A 23,946-nucleotide genomic window follows, 5' to 3' on the forward strand; every position below is an offset into this window, starting at 1 on the left:
ATGTTTTCTGTATTTGGAGGGCGAGGATCAGAGTATTGGTGACAACTGGTGCTAAATAAATAGGGTGTGGTTGTGCTTACTAAGCCCTTCCTACTTCTTCTCATAAGTAATGGGTGACTTGGCTTATCCTTTATCTAAAGTCATTAGTAAGCAAGTAGATTATCAAAGATAGAATAGAGGGAAGTTTCCATTTGAGATAATTTCCAAAGCTGGATGAACTTAACTGGAACTTAATTATCCACTGCTTCCCTTTGCTGACCAGAAAGACATAAGCTAGTCATGGAGCTCAGATTCTGAGTCCATCCATCAGCATAATGTGTTCAGTATCTGTGATCAGAAAGTGTTGGAAAAACCATCTACAGGTGGAGAAGAGAAGTCAGTTACTTACAATGATGGTACCTTAAGAGGAAAATCAAAGCAAGAACTAGCAGGCAGTGATCCTTTTCTCTTAAACTCCAATAATCCATCCATTTCTGCCAGCTTTACAGTCCAAGAAACCTCAACTAGAAGTACAGAAGGTGGCAAGGAAGCAGAGAAATGAGGAGGCCTTTACTCAGACTTGTAGACCATTCAGATACTAGATTCCTAACATTATTACTTTTGCAGTTGAGGCAGTAATGGGGAACTCACGGTTTAAGACTTCATTTGCTGTCCAGTGTAAAAAAAAATGGCACAAACCATTGAAGCTTTTGAGGTGTATGTACACCCTCCATAAAATGTTCAGAGACATAGATGACTCCCCACTGATGCTCAACCTCTCTCCAATGACAAGAAGCCTTTATTGAAATATGGGAAACATCTGTCCATCTTTAACTGTTCCAGTGTTGAGAAGATAGTTGCTTCCCAAACTTACTGTCTGAACCAGGTCAGAACTGATTTCAGATTTACTTCCGATGTCTGACATTGTCACGCTGTGATGGTAGCCCAGGATTTCTTGTCAATGGTGGTATATATCTCCCGTTTGCGGTCTGGCAACCTCCCAGGCTTGAATTTATCTTGACAGTTATAGCATCCTCCATGGTGACAGGAACATTTCTGACCCCATCAGTCATTTACTACCACCTTGTCCTTGATGGGGTTATCATTGTAGAGTCAAGAAAGAGTATCTGTAGAATTCCGATAACTATCAGGGCATTCCTACTCTCCACCACACAGAACTGGATCCGATTTGCACCTGATAACAACATCATATGGCTCTGGCATGTTTTTTATACTAACAAAATGATGGATTTTAAAGCCATTTTTCTTTCCAAGTAGGTAGAGTAGGTGGGACTGTGTTAAGAGGAAGTAAGAAAGGTCTACCATAAGTTCCTCTTTTGGACAGCTATTCTAAACTCACCAAAAATTGTAATGGAGAACCAGATTCCCAGGATTCTAGTTCTAAGATACCAGACTCAGCTAGTTTGTGAAGGCTTTGTGATGCTTCTGTCAGGACTATGCACTTGGTCCCTGCAGCCCAAGAGAGGTGGGCCCAGTTATCCAAGTGAAAGAAACATGCCATGAACTCCAGCCCAGTGTTGGTATAGCTGAAGATGGAAGGGAAGTTAGTTGGTATGCATGAAATTCTGGCACTTGGGTGACCCTTGACCCTTCAGTTCCACCAGTAAGTACCCTTTGCTTCCCAAGGCAAGCACTGAAAATGTGACTTAGTACACAAACACCCCAAACTTGGTCTTGTCAAACCAGTGTGGCAGAGGACAGGCATGCAGGCTCAGCCAGGCTGGGGCATACCTGCCCAGAGTCCTGATCACCCACATGGTGGCTCTGAGTAGCAGCAGTAGCAGCAGTTACAGCTCTGTGCCCTCATCTCAGGAGCCCCAGAGACCTGCAAATTAACAGAGACTTAATTAACTGCTCCTAATGAATGCACTTTGTCTGGGTTCTGATTTCAAGCAAACAGACAACTTTGCTATGCTTGATTTTATTTTAAGGAAAGCATGACCCGACCCGAATGGTGTTCCTGAGCTAGATGAGATCTGCTTCAGAACCAAGAACACTGGGGTGAGAAGCTGGAGAGGGCAGTGCAGGCCAAGATTGCTCATGGGTACCTTCCCACCTACGTGATGCTTGTCACAACCTCATTTATTATCCATTGTCTCAAATTCTCCCCTCAGGGAAATAATTCCGTCTAACTAAAATCTCAGAATGGGGATCCAGAAAAAGATTAGCTATATTAAACCATGCACTCCAATTCAACTGGAGATAAAACAAGAGAGAAAGGAGACATATCTCCAAATTCAATTCTCCTATCTTCAGTTATATTTTATGGAGAACTTATGTCATTCACAAAAGAGATGTAGTTCCCCAGGGGAGACAGCAGGTGTACATTTTCTCTCAAGGTTATTTAATTGCTGTCAGGAAGACATATGATTAACAAAACCAAATGCTGGAAATATGAAGTATAGACAATTTTAAAGTTGTTTATATAGTTGATTACAGTATATCATACAATGTGTTTGTTTGCTATAAACCTGCCTATCACAAACTGTTTCCACACCTGTGCGATGGCACTAAACAGCCTACTGCTTAGCTGTGTGTAAATCCCCGCTGTGAGAGTGGCCAGTAGCAGAACATAGCTTTCACCAGTTGGCCTCTCTGAGTTACCTCCCATGCACCAGCTTCATATGGTGATTTGAACACCTCAATCTGGGACAGAGGTCTGCTGACCCATAGTATGTCCCCTGCTTGGAAGAGAGACTGCTGAGCCCTATGCAAAGGAGACTGTGTGAGCATGGCAGGCCTTTGGGATTCCCCACTGTCCTCTATGACACTGCAGCTCAGAGTGAGGCGCATGGTCTGTCCTCTGTTGGCTACTGTGGAGACAAGCACAGGACTGAGAGGAAGCATTCAGAACACAGAGAGCCATTTGGCAGCAAACATTTATGTCTGCCGAATCTTATAATAAAAAAAATGAATCTTGAATTTTATATGCATTGGAGGATTTTATTTCACTTTATGTTACTTTTACTGCACTTTCCCGGATATCAGCAGGTGACAGTTTGAGGGTAGGAGGGGGAGTGACACCTCCCACAGATAGTTTGAGAAGCACCACTTCTTTATAGGAATGGCCACTATGCAGGCAACACCCCAGGCCTTCGCTTTGACAGAGTCATCCAGTGGCAAAAACACAGGACCCACAAAGATGGCCTCCCAAAGGGTCACTCAAAGGTGAGAGGCAAACAGGCTGCTCTACTGCATGTCTGTTAGATCCATGCCAGAGGATGGCAAGTCTAATGAAATCTTCCCAGCTGAGCCCTAGTCACAGTAGCTCAGACCTTTCCATATACAAAATAGCCAATGATCTTCCATTCTCTTTAACGTGATATATATTCTAACCTGCACATGCACATGGAGGAGTTTAGCATCAAGTCTGCTTTCAAAGATTCCTTACACAGCTGTGAAAATTTATTAAAAACTGATTATTTATTAGAGTATTTTAAGAAGTCATGCTGAATATGCTAGGGACAGTCATTAAGGAAAAGACACTTAATGCCCAGAAAACAAGAATTTTGTGTTCAGATATTGGTTCATAGAATATGAATGGAAAAATTATTAGTATAGAAATAGCATCAATTTTGGAAAATATGAACATAGTTCCACTTATGTTTACATTTTTCGTTGTTGTAATTGTAAATTCTCACCCGTGAAACAGAGACATATATGCCTATATACATCTGCATCACAATATAGAAATGCAGTGGTCAGCTTTGTGGCACTATAACAAAGTATCTGAGATGATTAACTTATAAGAAGAAAATATTTTGGCTCATGGTTTTGGAGGTTCTGGTTCAAATCGGGTGGACTCACTGCTTTGGGCCTCTGAAGGGCACACCAGATGGTGATGCTGGGGGTTGGGGAGCATGTAGCAGAACAAACTGCTCACTTCATGGCTAGGAAGCAAAAGAGAAGAAGGAAGGGGCCAGGGTCTCACAATTTCCTTTGAGGCCACACCTCCAAAGACCCAAAGGCCTCCCACTTCTCCCTACCTCCCTATAGTCCACAGCACCTGGCAATAATGCTATCCTGGGGAACAAGACTTTAGCATTTGGACCTTTGAGAAACATTTATCCAAACCATAGTAAGATACTATTCAAAACCAACTCTTTTACCTACTAGTTTAAAGGAACTCTCACCCAAATGTCCTGTAAGACTAAGGAACATTTCAGGTGTATCCATATTTCTTGCTCCAACATTGGGGATTAATAAATGTTTGAATTTCACAAAGTCTATATTTAAGAGAGTCCCCTATTCTAAGCATGAACCTTCATACACTCTGTGTAAGAGGAGCTGCTTTCTCCCTTCCTATAACCTCTAGAGTAATCAGAAGTGCCCCCACTACTCTTGGCAACCAGACTGTCTGCTTGGCTTTGGGGTGGTCAAAAAAAGAGTTAATCACACATGGATTTTCAGTACAGGTAGGGAGGGTTTAGAGAAGTCACCCTGGGAAAATACAAAAGGTGGTGTTGGGTAACTAGCTCCTGCTCATCTTTCCAGGGCCGTGGTCCCTTCTCAGTTTCTGTGGCCAACCTAGTACCCAAGGTCAGGGAGAGTGGATGGTTTCAAACCCATGTGAGCAGGGAGGGAAACTTTTCTCCCTACTGACCAAAGTTTCTTCTCCTTCCCTCAAGTTGAAAACATAGCAGTAAAATGGTGAAGTTATATTCCCAACCAATTAATATTCACTGGGATCCTATAACATTCCAGAGTCATGAATCCTGCCCCAGGAGCTTCACCCTAATTAACCATGAATCTCTAGTGAGACTTCTTCACATTAACTCTGAGGACCTTTAGAGGTGAGGTCATGCTCTTAGGACTCCTCCTGAAGGTGGAGAACCACAGAGGAGGGAGAAGCCAAGACATGAGCAAAGGCACCAGGTGAGTGCATGAGACGCCAAGAGGAGGGCGATGTCTGTTACTTAGGGGGGTGATTCTAGGAGAGGCAGTTCCAACTTTCTCTCTTTCTTTGTCTCTCTCTCCCCTCCCCCTTCTGTGTTTTCATTTTCCTGCCTTAGTTTTATTTGTATGAATGTCACAGGAGGACACCACACTCAGGTGACACCAACCATTCCATTCTCACATGGGTAGACAGAGAACTGTGCTCTGGAGCCTTTGTGGACACCTTGGGAGCCACAGCCCAGGTCTTGGTTTGAACCTGTCCCTGGGCCTCCAGAGAGCAGAGCCAGACACACTTGGCAAGGCTCACATGGACACACTTTATGATCTTTGGGTGGGTGATGGAGAGAGGGTTGATGTCCTCTGGAATTTTAGACTTGACTTCTTTGGGCCTTTGGGAGGCTGGACACCCTTATCACATGTACTCAGGGCCTGATGTTGGTGATCTGCATCTTCTTCAGGTCTTACTTGTAGTCCTTAGCAAAATGTATCTTGCTCAGAAAGTTGTGGTGAACTTCACTCAGAAATTAGTATCTTTGTAGTAAGGGGGTTTTGATGCCATTTCTGTTGCATTTCCTGGACCAGGTGTGCTTGGTGTTGTTCTTAGGCTAGGCCAGGTCTGCACAACCTCAGCTTCCAAAGCCCCAAGGAGAAACAGGGCCTACTTTGTTTCTTTGTGTTGTTCTTTATGTCTCTTTAGATATAACAAGAAGTAGTGCAGATCCTTATAAAATACCTTCAAAAGATTGTTATTGTATATTCCCAAGCAGGTGATGGGATATGTGCTAATAATGCCATTTTAGAGATGAGTAAACCAAGGCTTAGGAAGAGCAAGTTCTTGCCTGAGGTCACACATCGATGGAGCCCTGAGGCTTGTAAATGTAGTTTTTTGCCTTCAAAGCCAAGTGTTCTTCTGTCATTATAGCTGCCTACGTGGTCTTTCTTTGGATTTTTTTTTCTTTTGGGTGTTTCATAGTCATCTCAAGTTGAATTTACCCACAACTGACTTCTCGATTATTCCTTCAAGTCTTTTCCCTTCTTCCATTTTCTGTACACGATATCTGGGTGTCATTTCTGTCACCTGTCTCTCTCACTTCCCCACATCCCAAACAACACCAGGTCTTGGTGATCTCACCTCCCAAATATCCTTCTTACCACTTCTGTCTTCACCATCTTCACCGTTCACGCCCTCCAGATACTCATTTGTTAAAGAGGTATTAAAGTGGAGTATGTCCAATTAAGGAAGATACTAGAAAGACAAAGTAATTGGGAAGTGAGCTAGATTTTCTTGTGAAAATGAAGATATTGAGAGATTTCTTCAAAAGAATATCAGGAAAAATTAAGTGAATGAGTCATCATATTTGCTTTAATATATCAGGTGGTATTAATAGTAATCACAGAAATACTTTAAAGTTTCATTTTAATTTCTCTGAGTGCAACTGAGATCCTTTCTGAAATAAAGCAGTTTAAATTAAGCATGGTATAGTTTTAAAACAAAAGAAAATATTAGTTTAGATAGATGATCTAATTTTCCTTTTACCACCACATTCTTAAAGCCAGGTGAAGAGATGTTATTATAATTTGTAGATGGAAAAATGAAGTTCAGAGAGGCCATGTGACTTGTCCAAGATCACACAATGGAGATGAGAATCCAGAGTTTCCATGCCACATGGATGCTTCGGCAGCAGGCTTTACCAACCTCTCCAGTGCATTCTCTCATGGTCCAATGTGAAGGCAAAGGATAGATAGAGAACAATACAGGAAATACACTGATTTAGCAGAAGCCTATGGCATGTATATTGTGACTCAGAAACCAACTTTTTGTTCTTGTTCTTTTTTCTGTTTGCTTCTGCTTCTGCTCTTCCTCCTTGTTCTCCTTCCTGTTGTCTTAGAGACAGTTAAAATGCTCCAGAAACCCCCAAGACCTTAATAAATTTTCTTTACGGTTAAAATAACAATACTGAGGAGGAAAAAAAATAACCACAATGACCATCATGATAAATTTCTATGACACCTTCTTGCACACTGATTCCTTTGACCTTAGATACAAATCCTTCCTTAAGTGACTTGTTAATATTGCTGGATCCTGCTCTTCAAGTGTTCTTTTCATTTCTGGTTCTTTTTGGAACCAGAAATTCTTACATTGTAAAGAAATTCAAGAAGCAATCTAAAGGAATTTTTAACTTTGCTGTTTTTACACAGATTAGATGGGGTCACTGAAAAACACCATCATTTTTGCCAGATCTCTTTTCTCTCCACATTCATGTCACTGAAAAATGGACCATGAGCTTCCCAAAATCCAGGTCTCCTGCTCAAAAACACTCCTAGAAGTGAGGATAACGAGTTAGAAAATCTCTCAGTGATGTAGATGAAAATAAATGTTGGAGCGGTTTCTGGGCAGCAGAAGGACTCCAGTGTTTACATAATCCCAACGTGCAACACATGGCTCCTTCTACATTTTTCTGCTAAAACTCACCTGGCTTTGCTCAAGCCCCCAAATGTAGTGAATTTTAGACAGCACCTAATATTTATTCATGCCATTGTCAAGAGCATCTCTGCAGTTCTTGCCAAGGTCTGTCATTGAATATGTTTATCCAGCTGCGTGGCAAAAGCATAATACACAGTCATCATTTTACTCAGTCACCTACTCAATATTTTCTTCTATGATTAAATTAACTCGTAAATATTACACTTTTAATGCCAGAAAGCCATGGTTCATCCAGCCAGTTGAATGCTTGTTTGTCCATTTTCTAACGTTGCCGGGCACTCAGTCATTTCATTATAGAATCTGAAATAATGAAAATCATTGCATTCACTTAACATGCACAATAAACAGAGCAGGATCTTTCCAAGAGCCCTTTTATTATGCAATGCAAGGCCATAGAAGAAATTTTTGCAAAGAGCGCAGAAGAACTGTGAGGCTGAGTTGCAAATGATTTGGGTCTATAAAAACAAATCTGCTCTGATTGTCTAAAAGCAAGGACAGAAATGCTGGCTGTATTTGCAGCTGGCCCAATTTCTTACTTAATCAAGTAGGATTTTGAATAAACCCACGCATCTTGATGTTGTTGTGTCCTTATTCACTGACAGTCTGTGCTTATGAACCCTGTACACTGTTTCCATGTACTATGGCATTTTTTGAGCCTCTTCCTCTGAGCATCCACATCCAGTCTGAATTTTTACAGCAGCCTGCAGAATGCTTTCCACCCTCATCTTCATCTATTTGGATTGCAGCTTGAGGGCAAGAATCTGCCTTTGCCCTCTGATGCCAGCCCTGGTAACACCAACACAATGTGCATCCACTCAGATATCCAAACCCTGGAGGCAGAAGCCATTTTCCACAGGATCCTTATCAAATCACCTTCTGAATGAAATGTTTACAGTGGCCCTGCAGGGCAGTTAACTTCTCTAGAATTATGTCCAAATTTGTTTGATCATTCTGGGAATAGCCTTGGTTAGCAATTGTTCATAATGTCAACGCTTTTGAAAACTTTTTACAGTCATTTTATTGTTTTTATTTCAAAAATAAAACTTAAAGGAGCTTGAAAAGTAGGTTTTTAGATGATCACACAATGGCCCGATTTCAGTGGTTTCAGTTCTGTGCATTTTACTTTATGTGCACCCACTGAAATTAACCAAAATTAATCCATATTTGAACAAAGACTATGGATACAAATGAGCCCTAGCTTCCGAGACTCCTCAGTGCAGTGCACCACTGACGCGTTTGGAATGCATTGGCCCTGGGAGGCGAAGAAGTTATAGCAAACAACATATGGGCTTTAAAATCTGGAACCATCTAAGACAGAATAAGAGAGCTATTTTCACTTTACTCCCCCCAACCCCCCTCTTTTTTTTTTTTTCCTACAGAGGATGACTGATTTCTGATCACATTTTATTCTCATCTTTAGCGCTGGATCCTGAAAGAGCCAGGTTCCTTCAAACCTGCTGGTGAGTTTGCAGCCCTGGCCAACGATTACCTAATGCATTTGTGTCATCTGCTTTCCTTGTTGTGAGAAAACACACGGAGGAAATGTGTAAGTCCACTGAATTGTTCCCAACTCTTTTATTCACCTTTCAGCATGCTAGTTCCTTCCCTTGGCGTTGATATCATTATGCATTTGTCAAAGATAGACTGTCACTTCAGAGCCTCTATTATGCGTAAGAATTGGCAGCAAATTTTGCCACTGGGATTTGCTTATATCCTCTGTATGTTATTGTACTTCTTTGGCATTCAGTAAATTCCGTACACCCACTTCTTTGATGTTCATTCCAGCCCCTAAATGTGGAAACAATGACTGAAATTTTGGATCAAAGCATCCCATAGATGGCAGGCAGCTCCGCTCTCTGATAATTCACAAGAACCGAGAGCAGCACTTCCCCTCCCCCTGCTAAAATCCAGGCCGACAATCCTTCAAGAACAGCTCTGTCTTTAACAGTGCAAAGGCATGTGAGGAAGTTAAAAAAAAAAAAAAAAAAAAAAAAAGCAACCGCAGGTTTTAGTCAAAAGAAAGAGATTAAACTGGATATCTCTGGTGAAGCTCATGGTCATCTCCTAACATAGAAAAGGCTGACTATTGTTCAATTGTTCACCCATTTATTTTTTATGGTGCTGTTCTATCTAGTGATTGAACTAGACCAGACTTTTTTTTTTTCAGAATGGAATCATATTCAGATATTCTTTCTGTATAATGTCAGCTCCACAAAATGGTCTAGATTTTTAAAATGAATTTTTTGAATAAGAACTAAAGTGTCCATGAATTAAGATATTTTAAAAGTAATTCCACAAAACCAGAACCACTGAAGTTAACTTTTGCAAACTGGAATGAGCTGTCTGGAACAGTTTTCAGTGTTTGCTTTTGCTTTACTCCTGGGATGCCCGTGCAAATAATGACTTCATTCCATTTATTTCACAGGTCAGCTTTGACTCATAAGAGCATTAGAGCAGGTGACCCCCTAGGGGTGCTGGGAAGATGGTTGAGCAAATAGATAGGAAACCTTTGTGAGCAATTTTGGGATGGGGAGAGGGCACTTTATAGATACAGGGCAATTTATGTGTTTTTTTTTTCACTTCTCTCCCTTTAATATCTAGAATGTGCTGGTTACAATTAATACACAATGTTGGGAATATTATGTAATAAAAGACATAGTAAAGAAATATAGTGTTAAATATAGTGAAGAATTTCTAATTTACTCTCACCTAATGTAAATTTGAACAATTATCAGTAGAGGGGCATAATTGAGAATGGAGCTGGCTATGCTGAATGGGGAAGAGAGTCATCTTAGCCTGATAGCATGTGTTCAATCAAAAGGTAGAGAGCTGAAGGAAACTGCTCTTAAAATATCAGTTTCAGATTGTCCCACTAGATAGGAAGTTTTTACTGCCAGGTGTGTGCAACAGTGACATCTAGTGGTTGAAGAGATAATAACAACTGTATCTCATTTTAAAATATTTAAAAAGTTTTGCATTATAACCAAATATTCTGTATTGTTCAATGCTGTCTGTATTCCTTATCTGGACAATATATAAGTCAATAATTCATAATGTGTGGCAAATAAGGCAGACATACTCTTTTTTAACTAAGAAGTTTCCAAAGACGGGTGTTGGTCATTTTCCTGGTTTTACTTTTGCTAAAATTGCAATAGGTAAGCTTTCCAAGGGTTTCTCTCACTCTGCTAGCACATATATGTATTTTTACAAGCACAAATGATGTGGTTTGTATTCTTCACACCCAGGAAAAACAGAGACTGCATTTTCAGCACTGTGCACAGGAAGACATCTGTGACTCTGAGCACTTTTATTGTTACAGAATTACTTAAAGAAGTGAAGTAAGATTTTTCCAAGTTATTGAAGATGAAGAGAAAGACAAAAAGGAAAAGAAGAAAAAACACAAGAAAATCAAGAAGAGAAAGGAGAGGAGAAATGAACCAAAAAGCGAGGAAAGAAAGAAATGAAGAAAAAAGAGAAGAAGGAGAAGAAGAGAAAGAAAGAAATAAAAGAGCAGGATCACTCATGGATCTTTACTAAGTTTTAGCAATTGGCTCATTAACATACCTAAGAAGAAAATCAAAGAGATATTAGCCTCCACTGCAAATAAATAAATAAAATAATATAATAAATTGTTTTAAATTACATTCCTTCAATTGACTGGCAATTCATTAAGTAAAAGTTTTTTTAAAAAAATCATTAATAAAAAGTCTGAAAACAGCTGCCATTGCTGCTGTAGAACATGCCACTTGAACAAATATGCTTAAATAGCATCTCCAGCCCTGTGCTGGGGAGGAACTCTAGCAGAGCCTGTGACATCCTATCAGCCTATAAGCTGTTCACTCCATGTCGTACCAGTGACCACTTCTGAATTTTCCACTCCTTCAGAGAGACTACCACCAGGCATGCTTCTTCTCAATCTTAAGATTCTGTAAACATCAGTTTCCCCTTAATCACCTTCCTCTTTTAAAAAGTTCTGGAGAAGGGAAGAACTTTCTTCTCCTTGTGGGGAGCAGAGGGAAATAAAACAAAATAAAGAAACAAAACACCTATACAACCCCAATAGAAAATACTAAAAGTGAGATATAATTCCATTTTTTAAAATTTCCCCATTTTTTTAAACTATCATTCTCCAAAATGTGTCTGATTGAAAGAAACTGTATGGGTGGAAACTGTGTTGTATTAAGCAAAGAGCACTAGGACAAAGAAAAGGGATGGCTTTTTTTTTTTTTTTTTGCTCTGGGAAATGACTCCCATTTGTGTCAGGGAGAGTTAGGGGAGAGATGCTTTGAGACAGAGCAAGTGATTTTGCAGCCTTTAACCAGTTTGTTTTGCATTTACAAAGCCTTTGAACTGCAGGCTGGATTATGAAGATTCTGGAGAATGCCTCCCTCCTAACACTGCTCAGAGTATCTTTACTCCAAGTTTCCCCTGGCTTCCAGCTTCTCAGTCATTTTCATAGCAGGACTTTATCAGGAATATATGGAGGATTAGCATGCCTGAGTCTCACCTCTCCTTTTAATTCTGCAGGAGTCTGGCTGACCCAGCTCTTATCTCATGCACCCAGAACCCTGATCAGATGATTTCTGGAATCTATCTGGAGCCCATGCAGAGTGAAGGTGCAACTTTCCCTTAGCACACAAGGGCCTCCTGCATCAATATCACCACGGCCACGCATTACCAGCTCCTGCCAGTCTGAGGAGCAAGAGGCTGGCATGAAGAATCAGTTCCTTCTTTCCTCCCTAAAGGAAAAGACTGTTTTGTAGAGCTTTCTTCAGTGTTTTAGGAACCTAAAAAAAATAAGCAGGTGTATACCATGTATATCCCTTCCTGGTCCACAGCTTCAGGTATAGTTTTACTACAGTATATAATCTAATAATCCATTTAATTTCTTTAGAGAGATGTTATATATACATGTGGCATTTGGATGGAATCACATGCCATAAACCTGTCTGCCCCTATCTTGAGCCCAGAATACAGAGGAAGAATCTGTTTTACAGGCCTTCTAGAATTTTTACATGGTCAATTGGCTGGTTTTTGTATTCTGGAACATATCAGAGCATCTGCAGAAAAGAAAATATATATATATATATATTCTTTAAAATGGTGGCAGGATTTCTGATTTACTGGTAGTACTGGCTTGAATTTTCACAAAAATATTTAGCTATAGGACAATGTATTAGGTGTATTCTTAAAGGTAAATAACTGCAGCCAATAAAAGTTCGGCCCATAAAGGGTCCCATCTTCTACTAGTTTTCTGCACTGAGAATTACTACCAGTATAATCATGGCTCCCTGCACACTAATATTTCCTCTGATACAGTATGATCAATGTTGTGGAAAAACATTTATTATATTTCTTCTAGCTACTTAAAGGCATTACTGAATTATGGGCATCGCAAAACGAATCCACTGTGCATTTTTTCTTTATGTGACGTTTTTACAATCTTCATTTTCTGCTTTGCAGCCACTGAGCTATAGAGATCCACACTTCGTCCCTCTTACAACTGCCACTGCGGCCACCCTCTCCTTTCTGCTTTATTACATCTGAAATGCACTTCATATGATAACCTTCCTTTTCATTCTGTGCCCGACTCTTATTTGAAAGGAAGAAGTTATGAAAGAAATTAAACAATCAGTGTTGTTAATAACAGTCCTTAATCCCCTTACTTAACAAAGGTTATGGAGTTTAGACTGAGAAAAGGACGAGGGGAGGAGATGGTATTTTACCAAATCATTCCAGAAGAGCGGATGGGCTCTGAATGGGTGTGGGTTTTGCAGTTTTGACATTTAACAATTTTATTAGCATCTTTGCTTATTATGCACCTTAATCCACAGGGTCCGCAGCTCGGAGAGAGTGTGTCCGGCTAACAGCCCGTGTCTCAGGCCCTGCCAAGGGATGAATCAATTAGCAAGAGAAGCAATGATGCAAATGCTCCGGGGTCACTTGGGATGCTGCTTGCCTTTTTGATAGAGAAAGCATGCTATAAATAACATCACACCTCAGGAAATCATTCTGGGAGGCCCAGATGCCGGCAGGGCTGCTGCTGGGGACGGAAGGAATCATTTGCTCATTGTGTGTATTTCCCCCATCTCAGTCAATGGAAGATTTGTAGTAAAATCAAAGTATTTAAAAGGAGGACAGTCTGTGGTAACAGAGGCATGTTTAGTAATTTTTTTTTTTCGTACCAGAACCCATGATTTATGACCCAGAGTTACAGCCAACTTTATTACAAAAATGACTTCACCCATAATAACCTTATTCAGGGCTCTCTGGAGAATGATGTAGTACCCAACAGCATTATAATATAGCAAATATTCACAAACAATTCCCGCCTCTGTCTCATTTCCCCTGCCCCCTCAAAGGCAGGCTTCCCTTTTTACCTGCCGGGAGAATGGGGTCCCCAGGAAAGGTTTTGTGCTCTTTCTGTGAAAATCTGTTTGCATCAGGCATTTATAATAAGCTACAGGAGAAAGCTGCCTCCTGGGTCTCCGTCTCATCCTCCCTGACCCGTGCCCTGAGGAATAGTTGGTAGAGGACCCCACTCACCTTCCATTTCCTCTCTGAATGCCTTCTCCCTCCCTGCACTGCTCCCTCAGCTCCCAGGCACCTGAGAGAGCTCCCTGAAGCCCCCTCCTTTTTAATTGCCATGGTAACAGACGGCTGCACTAAAACTGCCAGGGCTGGGTGTCCAAGCAGGGTCCCCTGGGCGTACCAGGATCTAGGAACTAGCCCTCCATCTTATTAAACTCTGGTGTCAGTTCCTAGCAATTGTTTTAAATTTACACCCTCAGAGTGGCTTAGTGGGATTATATGTCCATTTGCATTAAAACAGGTTTCTGTCATTAAACTGCCATACAATAAGCTTCCTTGGGACAAATTAATGAGCTCTAAATATCATCAAGTAGAAGTTCACTTCACCAAGACAGCCAGCAAGGGGTGGGGGTGTACAGAAGGATGTGTCTGCTCAGAATCTTCACCCAGGAGGACTATAAGTGCCAACTAAAGAAGGGTCTTGTCCTGCTTCTTCACTGTGGATTAGTGTCCTGATTTAGAGCTGATTGGGGAAGAGTTGGAGACATCTCCCCATTTACCAAACTCCCACAGCTCATCTCCCATTCCTTATTCCAAATGTGCCATTAGCCTTGACCTTGTCTGCTGAAACTTGCTGATGAACTGCTGGCATCCTCACTCTGTGACAGTGTCTCTGCGTCATTCTCTTTACCTTGTTGTCATTGTCCTTGAAGAACTTGTGTGTATCCATGTGGCCTGGGACAACATGCAGACAGCACAGCATGAGGTTGACCTAGAAGGCACATTTCCTCACGCTAAAATGCCTGTGTGATTGTTAGTGGACTGTCTGGCCCATGAGTAGGACCCTGAAATTCTGGTCCTGGTAAGGAGCATCTTTCCTTGTCTTCTGAGAGCAGAGCTGAAACAGGGCCAGTTTTAAGGACTGCATTTACCTTGCTCACAATTATTCCCCATGCTTGCCCTCACAAATCCACATACATATCAAGTAGAAAATATTCATCAAAATTAAATAAATAACCTTCTCTAATGTAAAGGAGATGAGACTGGCTGCTAGAAAGACTTCCTGATCTCACTTCTGTGTAGCCTTAACAGGGGACAGTAATGTATGATTGAGACACTGCTATATTTAGGAATGACAAGATGGGCATTATTAATAGCTTAATTGACATTAAGGCAATTACCCCTACCCTTATTACAGTTTGTAGAATTACACAGAAAATATTGGCTGAGGCCTTTTTTCCCCTAGAGCTACCCAAGGATACAGCATTTTATTTCATGCCAGATCCCGGCTTTGACATTAGATACTTAGCCATAGAATGATTCCAGTAAATCATTATAAATGCATTATAATAAAGATGTTATGAGCTATCAGATATTAACCCCCAACCCCTAAAGAGAGATAAATAGTCCAGTTGCATGATTCCCACTTTTGTTTCATAAGAAATAAGCTTTTGCAAAGAGCAACTGACTAATGAATTATAAAATGGTGTGTTGAGCTCAGATAATTAAACAATGCATTTTAGTGTCTAGTGCAGGATGAACACTAAATCATACACAAATAAAAAAGGGAAAAACCTCAACCCCCAAGCCCAACTCTTTTTTTCAAATACCATTAAGATTGGTCTATAATCCAGAAATGCTTCAATCCTTTTTTTTTTTTACCTGATTAGAGGGGCATATCAAGAATAAGATCAAGACACATGTAGGTAAACTTAACCAAGAAGCAGAACAAGAATTCTGGAGGTGCTAATTTCAGATAATCCCACAAGGTGATTTTAATGGAGATTATACATGGAGATTGACTTTTCCCAAAAAAGTGCTAATGGGGCAAAAGTCTAGAATAATCAGAAAATTTCCCAGTTTTCTTATACTTTCCAACTTTTGATTTGATCTCTGAACTCAGAGTAAAGTTTATTAGTAGGGATTTGAGGAGGCGAGTAAAAACTATGGTATTGGTGGTGGTCTTAGCCTTGTAGTATTGCAAAGACAAATATATGTCCTAATCTCTCTGTAGGACTGAGGATATAGCTCAATTGGCAGAATGCTTGTCTCACATGCACAAGGCTGGGTTCAATCCCAGCACTACAAATTAAAAACCACTAACCCACTGTCCTCAGGTGTGTCCCTCTGCCCCCCAGAGCTCCATCTAGTGGCCAACATTAGATCACCATGGCATTTTCACTGGCAGCCACCATACAGGCTAATTTGCCTTTGACTGCCATTTCCTGGGAGGTTCTGAATTTGCTCCATGTTTTGAAGCTGCACTTCGGGATTCCCTGAATATGCGTTTTAGTTTTCCAAACTCACAAGGACATAATGATCACCTAAAGGCAGTCTCTTGCTTTTTGGTCAAACCATACACCATTAAGGACTTTGTGGCCAATTTAAAAGATGGCCTTTAATTCTCCTTGGCAATGACCACCTGTGATGGTGGACAGGGCTTCCCTGGACCCCTGGTGCATGATGTGCCACTCGGTTAGTATTCTGTGCTTCAATCAAGCTGGACCACACAGCCCCATTCTCCTTCCGCATTCTCAGCCACACGTCGGCCACTGCAGGTTAATTGATCTTTCTAAGGCTTGTTTTTCTCAAATGTAAAACAGGGATAGTAATAATGTTATGTGAACACTAGATGAGATTGGTTCAGGAAAAATCTATCTATGCAAATGACCTATTACAGAGTAAGCCCACAAATTAAATGTTATCTATTTTTATTTTAGTTATCTTTTATTTTCCCATCTTATTTCTTCTCTCCACAATATTCTTAAATTTCCTAATCCTCTCCCTCTCTTTCTCTCTATTTCACACAAAACACAAATTTGCAAATCCCTAAATCAGATACTCTGCACAATTTACTCAAACATCCCTTGCTGTGTCTAGCATAGTATTTTGCTTGTGATGCACACCCAGGACATGCTAGCTGCCCTGAACAATACTAATAACAACAGCAACTGCTAAGAGTTAATGTCTTCTGACTACTCAGTATAAGCCAAGCACTATGCTAATATCATCACCTCATTTAATTTTCAGAAGCATATGAGGCAAGTACTATTTTAATCCTCATCTTATGGGAAATTAAAGCTTAAAGATGTTATGTAACTTGCCCAAGGTCACCCAAGCTCCTGAGTGGAAAGTAAAGACACAAATGCAGAATCAACTTGAGTTTGACGTCTCGGTTGTTAACTATCACAGTGTCAGGCTGATTTTATCAGCTTTCTCCTCTTTTTAGAGTGGACCCTATAATGGGGGCCCATCAGTCATGGGATGTGCCCACTGTTTACTGGATGACCCTTAGGATCTTTATCCTTGGGGTTCCAGGAATTCCAGAAGTCTATGCTGATTATGTTATAGCTGCCCAAAAGTCACTAGTCTAAATATTCCTGGGACATTATGCAAAAGCATCCCAAAACACTTGACTGTCACACACCCCATAAAGTTAATTTCACTTTGTAAGAATGTGTCCTAGGGAGCTAAGTATTGCACTTGGCTAAGTATTCAGGTTGGTGGCCACAATAGCTAGAGCTGTCCTGTCATCCTTGACACCCTGGCTTGCTGGCAGCCTCGCTCCACCACACTGTCACTGCAGAGAGATAACCTCCCAGTCTTGCCTCAGAACACTTATGCTTCCTAATGGCCCAAGATTCACAAACCCCACACCTCCCTTAATTAAAGAAGTAAATTGAGGGGAGTATTTCAATCCTAGGGATGAATTGTCTTAGTAATTTAAGATTGATGTTTTATTGGATAAAAAGACATGCATGAGTTTACTATAAATGCTGCCTTCATGAACGAGGATCCATGGGAGAGGTCACCAGGAGGTTTGTGAGGGGTTTGTGCAGCCAAAGAGACATACTTGCAGAACAGCAACCAGAAGGGTTGGGGCTGAGGACTGTTGCTACAAATTGCAGGGTGCTTGCTCTACACGTGTGTCTATTCATTCTACACTTAACCTTCAAGCACAGCTGCTAGACATTTGGGATAGTCTATATTCTTCACTTCAAAACTTGGTCATCCTGAGTGCTGTAGCAGACACTACTAGTATCACCAAAAGTCAGGCACCCCCTCCTTCCATGTATATAAAGGCTGTACTGCTTGCTCTTTGCAGTTGAATAAGCCATGCAATTTGTCTGTTGCTGTGAACAGAACTACTATGTGTCACTTTCAAGCCAAAGCATTTGCTTGTCAATGGAACAGCCTCTAGCTGTCCCCTTCCCTGCAGAAGTGACCTTGGAAACATATTGAGACAACTGAGTATTCATCAACCTGGATTCCAGAATGACCAGGTGGAGTTGGGTCCACCACAGGTCCATGATGGACATGTACATCAGTAAGAAATAAACTCTTCTTGGATTAAGCCACTGACATTCGGAGGTTGTTTATTACTACCACAAAACCCAGGCAATCCAGACTAATCCAGGAGCTGACTTTTTGTTCAAAATATATGAGCCTTCATTCTAAGTCATAAAACCTTATTCCTTTTCCAATAGTTTTCTTCACTCATTAAATGGTTTACACATTTTCTCCCATACTTCTGGTATACTCTCAGATGTCTAAAGTTGCCACAATGACCTTGAATTGGGCAGAGTGGAGGGTTGTTTTTCATCTTCTGATAAACATATGATACTCTGGAATAATAAATGAAGGAAACAAGAAAGGACGAGGTTGACTGAGTATAGCATGGCATCATGTGATAATAAAAAAGAGGAGGAAATATAAAGAAAAGAAGAAAGAACACCAGAGAAAAGAATGAAAAATAAAGAAACACAGAAAAGAGAAATGGAGAGACAAGAAAACAACACAAAAATGGACAATTGTTTTCTAATTAGCTGTAGCCAATTGCTTGGAGTTGGGTTCCACTCCAGGCAGCATCTCTCAGGATATCTTTGATCTTCAGATTCTATAGGTGTATGAGCTTTGCGTGCCAACTTGCTCAAGAAATGTTGACTGAAAGGATAAATAAGAGAATGATCTCCATTTTTATAATCTTGGAAGCCTATGTGTCTTTAACCAGCCTGTGACTATGAATGGGCCTCCCAGTGCACATTGAAAGGCAGCACAGGAAGTAGAAATGGGAACCAGAAATAAATGAGTTTGAATAGCTCTTCATAACCTTTAAACCCGAGTCCTTGAAAAGAGCAACTATGAGGTCGGAGCAATAATTCTTCATCCTAGAAACAGGACATCACTGATAACTCAGAGCAATCTGTTTTAAAAAGTGTTTCAAATAAACTGGTTAAAAATGTCCTTGTTGTGTTTGCCTCTGGCTAAAAAGAACTGAGGGTGGGGTCAGCAGTGAGGTATCTATAGCCTAGATGTGATGAGAAGTAAAAGAAGGAAAACCGAATAAAATTTGCTGAATAATTTATTTTTCCAAAATCTTGAATGATGCAAGGAATACCCACGTGCCATAGAGATAAAGGGAAAAGACGGTGAGTCATTCTACTGCTGATATAACTAGGAACCCGAATAGAATGCTCACTTTTCCAAAGGTATACAGAGGTTCATGGTAAGGCTGTCCCTATATAAGGATTCTCACAGGTAAAATGTTAATAGAGCTGGGCCTGGTGGTGCACGCCTATAATCCCAGCAGCTAGGGAGGCTAAGGCAGGAGGATCACAGATTCAAAGCCAGCTTCAGCAATAGCAAGATGCTAAACAACTCAGTGAGACAGGTCTCTAAATAAAATACAAAATAGGGCTGGAGATGTGGCTAAGTGGTCAAGTGCCCCTGAGCTCAATCCCTGGTACCAAAAAAAAAAAAAAAAAAAAAAAAAAAAAAAAAAACTAATAGAAAATAGTTCTAAGATTACATACAGAAGGAAGTTTGCCCAGAAGGTGTGCATTCAGTGTCTCTAGCCTGAGGGGTTATTTGGGGAGGGAGATGTGCATGCTTGTATGCGTGTGCTCACATACAAAGCTCAGATGTCTAGGACTTGAGATGAGAGTGAAAAGCACTAAATAAGCAGAAAGCTGTTGCACACTGGGCTGGAGAAGGATAAATGCAACTTAGAGTAGGTGTAAGAAATGTACCACATAATAGGAAGAATCTCTGTGTATCATATGGAAACACAACAGAAGTATTGGTCCATCCTAGCTTCAGTTTTAAAGAGAAAGAAAGTCTCCTGGTACAATTTCTTGGGGATGAATATACACTATACATTCATTCCAATTCAAGTTCAACATCTTCCACCTGTGTTCCCAAGTACTATGATTTGAATATAAGGTGTCCCCTCCAAAGCCTAGTGTTAATGCAGGGATAGTTAGAGGTGAAATTAGATTATGAGAGCTGTGACCAATCAGCTCATCCTAGTTGAATGGATTAACTGGGTGGTAACTCTAGACAGGTGGAACATGGCTAGAGAAGGTAGGTCCATTAAGGATGTGCCCTGGAAGGACTCATCTTCTCTGTGGCCTCTTACCTCCTTCTCTGCTTCCTGACTCCTATGAGGGAAGCAGGTTTCCTCCCCACACCTTTCCACCATGGTGTTCTTCTTCAACTCAGGCCCAGAACAATGGAATCAGCTGACCATGAACTGAATGTCTGAAACCATATGCCCAAACCAAACTTTTCTTCCTAAATTTTTCTTTTCAGGTATTTTGGTTACAGTGATAGAAAGCTTACAAAACAGAAATTGGTACCAAGAAGTGGGGTCATTACTGTGACTATCCTGACCATGTGGTTCAGAAGCATTTGGAACTTGTTTGTGGGAGGAGTTTGGAAAAGTTTGAAAATGCAGGAGGGAGAACACTTAGAATGTTGTAATCAGACCTTAATCGACAATTCTGGTGATGAATAGAATGCTGCTAGAAATGGGACAGTAAAGACTATGCTCAAGAGGTTACAGAGGAAAAGGAGGATTCTACTGGGAACTGGACTAGAGGTCATTCACTTTTATATTCTGGCAAAGAAGTTTTCTACATTTTGCGTATGTCCTGAGACTTTGTGTGAGGCTAACTTTAAAGATGATGGACTAATAAACAGGCAGAGAAAATTTCAAGACAGAACAGAATTTAGGCAGTGGCATGGAGAATGCTATCAGCTTTTAGCCAGGTTTACTGTGAGAAATCAGGAGTAAAGCAGAAGTACTTTAAAAACTTGCAATTTGGCCAGAAAAGTGAGTGCAAAACCAGGTCCAAGAAAAGTGTGATTATAAAGAGATTGTTGCCACTAAATAAATGTTAAAGTTCTTTGCATAGAGACAATAGAAAAGATGCCTTGTGGGCATCTCAGGAATTGTCAAGATCACATCATTGCAGGCTCAAGAGTATAAAAGTAAAAATTGTCTTTGAGAAGAGACTGTGGGCATACCCACAGTTGTTTTACTGTGCAAAACCACACAAGCACTCAGAGGTTACCGTAGTCTGGTTCCAGGTGGCCTAACTGCTGCTCAAGTTGGCAGAAGACCTTGGCATTTTCCATGTGGTACTAGTTCTTCGGGAATGCTGGGAGCTCAAGTTAAGAGGTCATGGAGGTTTCCAACAAGATTTCAAAAGAAGACATGGGAGACCAGGCAAAATGAGGCATGGTCAGAATCCCTGCTGGCAGCCCTTGAGAAGGGGTTGTGTGAAGCTGTGAGAAGGAAGCCAAAGCTTTTGTAGAGACTTCCTAGATTAAGAGTTATCAATAACATGGACTGTAACCTGCTGGCTACAGAGAGAGCCGAGCCAAGAGAGGGGCTGTAAGCATTGCAACCAGCAAGGCCAAAGAAGTGAGACTATCCAAGCACGTTGGAGAGAGCATTTCACTGCTATTTGCCCCAGATGCTAATGTAGAGCTGTAGGACTATTTTTCCCAGCTGGGTTTCAGTCTTGCTTTGGCCCCATCCTTTCCTTCTATGCCCCCATTCCTGCCTTTTGAAATGGCAACTCTGTTCCATTACATATTGAATGTATGTAACTTGCTTTTGATTTTTACAGAGGCTCACAGCCAAGAATTTTCCTTGAGTCTCAGAGGAAACTTTGGACTTGGATTTTTGGGCAATGCTATAACTGAGACTATGGGAACTCTTGGAAATGAACTAAATGCATTTTTGCATTGTGAGATGGACATAAACTTTTGGATGCTAGATATGGAATATTATGGTGAATATGAGGTGTCCCCAAATCTCCTGTTAATGTAGCAATGTTTAGAGTTGTCACAATTAGATTATGAGATCTGTAACATAATCAATGAATTTATCCATTTGATGAGTTAATAATTTGAATGGACTAATTGGGTGGCAACTATAGACAGGTGGGGCATGGTTGGAGGAAGTCAGACACTAGGGAGCGTACCCTTGGGAATTGCATCTTGTCCCCTGGCTCCTTCTTCACTCTCTGCTTCTTGTCTGCCATGAAGTAAGAAACTTTCTCCAACACAACATTCTTGATGTTCTGCTTCATCTCAGTCTGAGAGTGATGGAACCAGCCAATCATGGACTGAACCTCTGAAAGCATGAACCCCAAATAAATTTTTCCTACTCTATGTTGTTCTTGTCAGGTATTTTAGTTACAGTGATGAAAAGCTGAATAACACATCAGGCTATATTCTTGTTCCATTGTTCATCAAATGAATAAACATTCTTCTTGTTCCCCTGGTTTAACTACTCAAAAGCATGAGCCTTTTTTCCCCACACCCTGGTTTTCCCTCCATTTAAACTCTTACTTTACAAAATGTTTATTGGATTCCCTCTTGTTTTTTCCATGGCTAGGGGTATACCCTAGCTTGTCTACCGAATTCTGGATCATTGCCTTCTTATAGGATATGTAAAACACACAAGTGATAGAATACTATCTCATAATCAAAGGCAGAAGTGAAGCCTGTTATAGTAACAATAGGCCTAAGTCCTAGATTTCCCAGAAAGCTTAGATTTCATATAATGTTATTATTTTTAATCAAGTCAATTTGTTAAATTCATTATGTTGAAGGATACAATTTTTTAGAAATCATAAGATATTACCTGATTTCTTTCTTTAACATTTCTTTTTTTTCCCCCCTCTTGAACTTTCTTCTTCCTCATGCAAGCAGTTAGACATGTCTCCACTATTTAACTCAAGGAATGAAAATGAGAAAGTATCAAACAGAAGAATTTTCTTCTTGATTTGTATATTTTCAAAGTCTGTCTCTTAGGGAAATAAAGATTTAGGGTAGGGCAAATCATAAGCACAACAAAGACTCTACCTCCTCACTTCTTACCAAAGGAAAGAGCCCCAGGTGGTAGGTAGGGAGAGATCTGGAAGAAAGCAGTGAAAACAAAGATGTAAGTACTTGGGTCCTGTTTGCCAGGGTGAGGTATGGTAAGATGGCAAAAACCCCATAAAAGTTCATGGGAATAGAGGTAAGGGAATGCAGGTTGGTAAATTGATATAGTCATTTTGAAGGTTTATTTGGTATATTTTAATAAAAATATTCCAAATTTTTACAGATATACATAGAGATTTGTAGAAAATGTTTATTGAAGCATTATTTTTTTTGGACACTATATCTTTTATTTGTTTATTTTTTTATGTGGTGCTGAGGATTGAACCCAGGGCCCAACGCATACAAGGCAAGCGCTCCACCACTGAGCCACAACCCCAGCCCTGAAGCATTATTTTTGGTAGAAAAAAACTTTCAACAACCTAAACATCCATTGATAGAAAAGGGAAAAAAAATAAAATGTGAAATTGCCTTTGACATGGATTATTGTGTAAGAGTTTAAAGAAATGGCTAAAAGAATAAAAAGAAATTACAGGAGAATTTAAACCTTAAACTCATAACTATCTAATAATTCTTAAAAGTTAACCTATAAGTGCCCCCATTTTATACATGAGTAAGAATGGGGGGAGGCTTGAAGGTTGAATGGTTTCTTAAAATCAGATTGTTGTTTAGACTTCCAAGCTGACCTTTTGTCTTTGATATCACCTCATGCCCCACACTACCTAGTGTAGTTCCCAATCTGCTCCAGAAAGCAGAAGGTTGTGCCTTCTGGCCTCCCCCATATTCTAGCACAAATGAACAAAAAGAAGAATATGGGAAGAACAGACGGAGAATATGTTGCCCTGGCTCTTCAGTAC

At 40.4% G+C, this 23,946-nt stretch overlaps 1 long non-coding RNA gene and 1 pseudogene across 4 annotated transcripts in view; one reads left to right on the plus strand and one right to left on the minus strand.

Annotated features, from left to right (window-relative positions):
* The window catches only part of LOC120893064 (uncharacterized), a 172,710-nt gene extending 154,442 nt beyond the window's left edge, over positions 1-18,268 (plus strand). For 3 of the 4 annotated variants that reach the window (XR_013424165.1, XR_013424164.1, XR_013424163.1), the window contains 2 exons: positions 8,802-8,927; positions 11,909-18,268. This is a non-coding gene — a long non-coding RNA (uncharacterized LOC120893064). Of the gene's footprint in view, positions 1-8,801; positions 8,928-10,626; positions 11,576-11,908 lie in introns of those variants that run through there. The other variant, XR_005738021.2, reaches the window with a different exon arrangement.
* Positions 385-1,305, minus strand: LOC101957814 (tissue alpha-L-fucosidase pseudogene; annotated as a pseudogene).
* Positions 18,269-23,946: the final 5,678 nt, after the last annotated feature.

This window comes from Ictidomys tridecemlineatus, chromosome 7, assembly GCF_052094955.1.
Source record: "Ictidomys tridecemlineatus isolate mIctTri1 chromosome 7, mIctTri1.hap1, whole genome shotgun sequence".
Classification (NCBI taxonomy): domain Eukaryota; kingdom Metazoa; phylum Chordata; class Mammalia; order Rodentia; family Sciuridae; genus Ictidomys; species Ictidomys tridecemlineatus.